The following is a 7,621-nucleotide window of genomic DNA, read 5'->3' on the forward strand; positions in this document are numbered from 1 at the left end:
TGATGCATGTTCACATGCACTGAGTTCAATTCAAATTATTTTAATTCGAATTAATTTGCTGCGCATTAAATTACTTTGCATTAGCTCCTTGTGAACACTAACATGACTAAGGTAAGCTTATTCCAATTGAATTTTGAGGCATGTGAAATGGCAAAATTAAGTCAAATGCTACATGTTGGTGGTCAGCTTTAAGTACTTGTGCTATTTTTGAGTGAAAAACTTAGGAAAATATAGTGTTAATCACTAAAATGTGAAAACAGACACTGTGACATTATGTCAAATACATCTGTTTATGCCTAAGGTGACATGATTTGTAAATGATGTCATAAAAGCCTAACTGAAGCCCGCATGACTGTCAAAGTAAAATTTTTATTCGATTTGGTTACTTTGCATTATAATTAGCTGTCATGTGAACACAGTTTGATATGCATTAGTTTGATTTGCATTTAATTTTCTTTTACTTCGCAATAATTTACTGCGAATTAAACTCTCCGTCTGAACAGGGCACTAGACTCTAAAGTCACATGACGTCGTAGTGTAAGTTTGGCCTACAATACCACTTTAAAGCTTGAATGTAGCTCAAAGAAGCAAAGCACTGTGGGTCCAAAGTTACTGCAGAAAAAAATTTAGTATAATTTATTGACAAAAAAATTGCACACATTATAATATTGCTCAGTTAATTAAATCAATATTTTATTATTTCATATGTATGTTTCTTAGTTAAATTGCAAATAAAGAAATTTGTAAAAAAAAAAATGTAATAGTAGAGTTTGCTTTTTTTTGTGATAATGGTTTGTTTGTTAATTAGTCTATTGAAAATTTTTCAGTCATTTTATGATGCCACCACTTGGGATAGTAAGCTGCAAATGTAGACTTGTACTCAGCACTTATTGCCTTTGAGAAGCAAGGGATCCTTTTCGTGCCAACACCCACACCTACTGTGACACAGAATCTCGGTTTATACAGTCTCTTTGGAGTAACCTGTCTCTAGCATTTAGTAGTAAGTATCAGCTTCTTATTGATACTTTGATTGATAATGTTATCATGAGAATCTCACTCATTCACTCATTTAATATATACTGGTGAATAGCTTCAATATGGAACTTTACTTGGAACTCAGGGTCATTATCCTAACATCTACTGTGAGATTTTTAGGGTTTAATTCACTACAAATGTTGGGTGCATGGTTAGGGAACATAAATGCGTACATGTTTTTGTCTTAGGTTTGATGCAGTGAATTAAAATCAAGCCCAGCTTCATGATTATACATAGCGATTGCCCTACCACTAGGCTACCATAACAGACAATGATGTATTTGGGTTATATAGTAAAAAACGCTTAGGCAAACACCTATATTGAAAAGAAACTTATCAAAAATTGAATTTTATTCCCAGTCTTTTTAAAATATATATGGAAAACTAAATGGTGTCCTGATAAGGCAATTTGTTAAAGTGTGTGTTAGGAACAATGTGTTAACACAGTGTTCTCAACACTGTTAGGCTAAGGCAACTTAGAACAACATGCAGTTGTGCTGATGCTCAACATGCTGCCATGCTAAGGCCATTCCAAGTTTTTTCTATGTTTAGCGTCCGTGTGCGCCTTGGTTTTTGACACCCCATGTTAGAAAAAACACACAACATCAAGAGTCCTGAAATTGATTAATTTAGGCAAAATTGTTGAATTTGTCAATTTCTCCAAATAATTCTGTACAGTAAGTTTTATTTGGTGTTTTGTAAGCGTTTATTCCCTTGTTTTTGCTTAAGATTAGACATTTCTTCTATTAAAGTAGTTTAGTTAGATCAAATCATTGAAAATCATTTAAATCAGGTGTTTTATGTTTTGGCTTCTGTGTTGTTGTTTTTTTGCGAATAGATTGGTAGGTTTTTGAAAGATGGTTGGACGCTAAACAGAGAAAAAACTTGGAATGGCCTAATACAACTTTACACAATCTATTAGGCCAAAATAAAAAAATGCTCCTGTTTCCTGTCACTCGACCTACCCTACATTTTACCCTCCGACCCTAAAAATTTTTATTACATTTTCATTTTTTGGATAACTATTTTTCTAAAATACTGAAGTTGACCAATGATATTTACAGAATTAATACATCACAAGTGTACAGGTTACCTTTACTTTATAAATCTTGATTAACAAACTTGCTTTGAAACTGTTAACATATTATTTTCTTGTTATTACAGTTATTACATGCTATATGTTCTGCATTCATTAAATTTTAAAAAAATAAAATTTTTTCCCTACCTACCGACCCTGATTTTTTTGGTCAGGGGACAGGAAACAAGAGTATATTTATGTGTAAGCTTGACGGCGTAGTGCAAACAGCCTGCTGAAACTTTGTTACAAACGCACTAAGTACAGTGTCACCGTGTTGTCATAAGCACACTAGCCCATTCTCATAAGCGTGATAGCGCACTTTTACTTCACGCTAGCATGTAAGTGTCTTAAACAATTAGCATGCTGTCATAAACTTAGAAGCATTGTGTTTTAAATGAGCTAGAGCAGCATTGTAACTTTGCGCTAGCTCATTGTTTCTTATGTGATGCTGTTTTGTCACTTCATTAGTGCATTGTTCCTAATAGAGATGTTTCTGAATATGAATTGAATCCGAATCTGAAAATGAATCTGAATCGGTGAGATCCCGATCCCGATTCGATAACTTAAAAAAACATTATAAAAAGAATATTTCTTAATTCTTCTTTTTAAGAATGCCCCTGTACCTGTACTAACAAGGGCACCGCTAAGCGGAGCATCCCCTCGCGGCAGGAACATCACTGGTAATGGCAATATCTTGTAAGAAATAAATTCTCTAGATTAACGTGAAACATGTTGAAGATTGATACTACAACATATCTTCTTTAATTTCCCTCTTATGATTTTTTTTAACAAAATGCAAAGCGTCTTGGTTTGGGGGGGGGGGACATAACATTGATACCTAATTTTTGGTAGTAAAGTTTAATATAGTGTGTTATATTGTTTATCAGCTCTATTTATTTCTTTAACAAAATTATAAGGGGTGGGGGTGTCTATTTTTAACAAAAATCAAATGCATAACATTCAAGTTTGAGGGGGGTTGGGGTTGGGGCATAATATGCATACGTAATTGGGCATTTTCCCTTATACCTAGTAGAAACATATCACGTATGCTACATGTACAAGTTTCAGTAATTTTAATTATTTACCTACCTAATTAGTATATTTCACAGCTCCAGGCAATATGCATTTTTTTCGTAATGAAAAATAACAAGGCTTAGCCTCCCACTTTTTTGCAAATATGGACAATTTTTATGCATTGAAAATTGTTTACCTTTTTTGTTGATTTAGCCCCCCCCCCCCCCCCCCCACACACACACTTTAAATTAAATGTGCACCCCAAATTCCCAGACACCTAGTCTATTGGAATTTGGTAATGAAACCGCGACGTTCATCAAATTCTTTTACTCTGGTTCCCACAGACTCGACACGGCTTTTAAACTGGTTCCCTATCGGAAATGATTATTGTCAACTCGTACATAATATGTCAGGGTTTCGAGACAGTGAAAATGCGATATCTGAAGAAATATTTCATCACTGAACTTGAAAATTAATAGGCTTCTTCTTTTAATACTGCCACACAAGTATGTAAACGCTGAGAAAGGTTAATGCAGAGGTTCTCTGTCAATCTTGCCCACAAATGATTATTGTCAACTCGTACATAAAATGTCAGGGTTTCGAGGCAGTAAAAACGCGATATCTGAAGAAATATTTCATCAATGGACTTGAAAATTAATAGGCTTTTTCCTTTTATGCTGCCACACAAGTATGTAAACGCTGAGAAAGGTAAATGCAAAGGTTCTCTGTCAATCTTGCCCACAAGGTAACGAACACACTAACACACTAACACACATACATACGCACATTCGCGATGCTATATCCCCTCCGCAACTAGTTGCGCGAGGGGATAATAAGGAAAATATATAGTGGGTGGTGTTTATATTTTTGTCACTGGATGTTTATTGATATAAATTGGTCAAATTCTGTAGACTGAATAACAAAAAAGGACTCCTTTCAATTTATGGGTAAACTTGTTCGAAAAATTTTCATTAGCTTACTTTATTTATTCCTCGCAGGAATGGTGTTTTGAACCTTATATTGAGTAAATGCATCTTATATATTTAGACGTATTTTTTTCAACAACGCTATCTTGTGACCGTGCACTTTCTCGCAGCCCATTTTTTTTTTATCGAATGCAGATCAATTGATCATCATCATGCATTCGAAAAATCTGACAGTTTTTCCTTATACAGTGTATTTACATGCTCTTGATTCTGTCAATCAACCTGCTACAAGCCAAGCTTCTTGTTTCTATTTGTCCCGCCCTGCACGTGATTTTCTCAACAGCACCTTTTGATGAACCAGTACAAATAGAAAGTAGAAAATAAAGTACATTAACTATTTGTAATTTCATTTCTGACCAGTTGCGTAGCATCGTATTTGAAAGTGGGGGGGAGCCAGGCAGAGAAAAAAAATTCCTTACCTGAAAGAGTTGACAAGCAAAAAAAAAACAAAAAAAAAAACGGAAAAGTTGCCCAAAGTCGAGAATCCTATTTCGTGGAGGGGGGGGGGGGGGTAAACTTTTTCTCAGTATCAACTACTTTTAGTACCAATTCTTATACTACATTTTCGCTACATTTTTAAAAAAGGGGGGAGGGGGCAACCAGGCTTTCAATTAACATTTCCTTTAACTTAAGTAAGGTTGGGAAAAAAGTGGGGGGGGGGGGCAGGCCGCCCTGCCCCCCCCCCCCCCACCCCGGATACTACACCCCTGCTGACAAAGACATTGGAAATGCAAATAGAGGTTACAAGTATTTATTGATATATTAAAGACAAAACGTCAGTAATCATACTCTCAGTGTCTAATTTAGAGTTATATCTATTTTCAAAACGGGATCGGAATCCCTCCGATTCAGATTCGTTTCAGATTCATTTTCAGATTCGGATTCGATTCATATTCAGAAACATCTCTAATGTGCTGTAACACCTTTATGAATGGCCTTATCCTGACACATAAAAAATCATAACCAGATACCATCTTTCTGACTGATTAGTCGATTAACAACTGTTAACTAGGGATGTCAACGAATATTCGAATATTCATTCGATGAGTTGATATTCGAATATAAATTTATGATTCGAATATTCGGATTTTAAGTATACAAGCATTTAAAAGATAGAAAAATCTGGCAGTTTAAACAGAAATTGAATCAAATTTGTACTGTTGACCAGCAATAGATTTGATTTAAAATAAAATTAAAAGATAATCCTCTTGGATAACCGTCATGGTGTAAAGAGTGTTTCTATTAAATTAATATAAATAATCCATTTAATCATTTAATAATAGTGGTATAACAGTATCCAGTAATTACAATAAGTCTGTATTGTTAGGACACAATTTTAAAGTAAACACATGGATCCCTTGTTTTTCTATATCATTTAAAATCATTATCAGGAAATTAATTGGCTAAAAGTAATTGCTTTTAATTTTTCTTCATTACATAATTGTTCTGTCTGGTGTAAATCTGTAGGGGTTATCAGTGGATACTTTGGTAAGACAATTAATTAATCTGGAAAGTACATGTACTATAAGAGTCTTTTGAAATTTCAGGAAAAAATCATCACATTTAGGATGTAAAATCTTCATATATTCTGTAAAATATTTTAAGAATATAACTACTATGCATTTACAAAACTCTACATGAGATTTAATTCCAAAATAATGGCAAAAAATAATGTATATTGCTTGACGAAAGAGTGAAGATATATAATTATAAAGCAAGATGTATTTTTTTTATCGAATATTCGAATATATTCGAATACCTCTATCGAATATTCGAATATCAATTATTGACAATTTTGACATCCCTACTGTTAACCATTACCATTCCTAATAAATTTTGACATGAACAAGTTATGTATATACCATTTATTTGAAATCATGAAAAACTAATATGTTATTTATTACATCCTCAAATGACTGCCTGTTAACCTAAATTTATAAATGATTTTAGAGTAGTTTTACAAATAATACACATGCAGAAAACGTGACAGTATACATTTATTGACTAATTTCGAGGGCAACATGCGTTTTGTCGGACCATAGAACCAAACTGTCTGCCCGAGGCCGTTAGGCCGAAGGCAGACAGTTTGGTTCGAGGGTCCGACAAAACGCATTTTGCCTGAGAACTCTGTCAATAAATGTTTTGTTATACCTTTCATTTTTTTTAATATTTTTTGACATACATGTATAATTTGTACTATATTCCGTAATGTAACATTAGATCTGTCATTGTTTAAAACCAGAGAATGAAAATGAGATTAAGCTCCGCCCATTCTGTGACGTAAGCAGTTCAACATATCTCTGAGCGGTCCAACATCGATTTTTTTATGCCCGCTCAGCAAAACATTAAAAATATTAGACTTTTTTCTGTATAGATCTGTATAGGAACAATTTTTCAAAGGTATAACAATATCTTATAACTAAGTTTGATGGTTTATCTTATCTGATAAGTTGTACTTTTAAAAAAATCAATTTCTTTTGATAGGTGTGACTGTCATCTGAGTACTGAAATTTGATGCCAAGCATGATCATGATTTGCCAGAAGAGCCTCTTTTGGGAGATGACAAAGAATTAACAGCAGAATGAAATTGAAACAACCAACTGAATCAAGTCTCAGTTTAAGAAGATGATTTTAAATATATCATATTTAAATTTTGATTTGAGAAACAGACATAAATCCAAAAATATGATTATATCAATTGCTTTCAGTTTTTCAAGATAAATAGATTTTGTTGCAAAATCTAATATGTTTAATTTGGAATAAATGTTCTTTTAAATATTTGTCAGATCTTGCATGTTTACATCTGTATTGAGGTCTTCCGCTTCCAAGGGAAGACATACCAACTCTAATGGTAAAGATGATAGAGGTCTGTCTTCAGTGGCAATATATAAGATCTTATATGTGTATTTTTACAGTATAATTGAAGGAACATTGCTATCTTGGCATAAACAACTAAAGCATTAACAAATGTGCATGATTCAGAACAAAGGACATGTTATTTCAAACACAAGATCAAAGAGATGTCCAGTAACATTTTAAAGTCAACAAAGCACAAAATCTGTTTACAGTTTAGCTCATATGAGCTAAAGCTGTAGTAAAATTTTGAAAATTCACCCATTATCATCTTTATCTTAAATTCTTCAGAATTTCATTTCCTTCTCAGAACAACTGGACAAAGTTAAGTTAAACTTGGCACAGAGCATTCGTTAGTGTAGATTTCTGTGATTTAGTGATTTTCATAGGGTCACATTGACCAGCATTTTTTCTCAAAATTGCTTTTAGACAGAAACATAATATTTTCAGTGATGATAGAGCTACATGTGCTGATGTGACGCACGTCGGCGCTCGCTGTGGCTTTTAAAAAATCCCATCGGGGATTTAGAAAATGTTCATACCTTTTCTGCAATATCTTTTTACATGTTAATATTTTGTAAAGACATATAGAAGAAAAATTATAGAGAATGTCACGATCTTTCAAAGGATATCAACTATAAAGGGCTTGCCCTTAT

At 33.4% G+C, this 7,621-nt stretch overlaps 1 long non-coding RNA gene across 1 annotated transcript; it reads left to right on the forward strand.

Moving 5' to 3' along the window:
• Positions 1–863: 863 nt before the first annotated feature.
• On the forward strand, positions 864–6,892 carry LOC134248927 (uncharacterized). The gene is made up of 2 exons (XR_009988165.1): positions 864–1,000; positions 6,597–6,892. It is a non-coding gene; the product is annotated as an uncharacterized LOC134248927 (long non-coding RNA).
• The last annotated feature ends 729 nt before the right edge of the window (positions 6,893–7,621 follow it).

The sequence above is a fragment of the Saccostrea cucullata genome, unplaced genomic scaffold (genome assembly GCF_032062105.1).
Source record: "Saccostrea cucullata isolate Sc308-1 unplaced genomic scaffold, CSIRO_AGI_Scuc_v1 ctg1816, whole genome shotgun sequence".
NCBI classification, from domain to species: domain Eukaryota; kingdom Metazoa; phylum Mollusca; class Bivalvia; order Ostreida; family Ostreidae; genus Saccostrea; species Saccostrea cuccullata.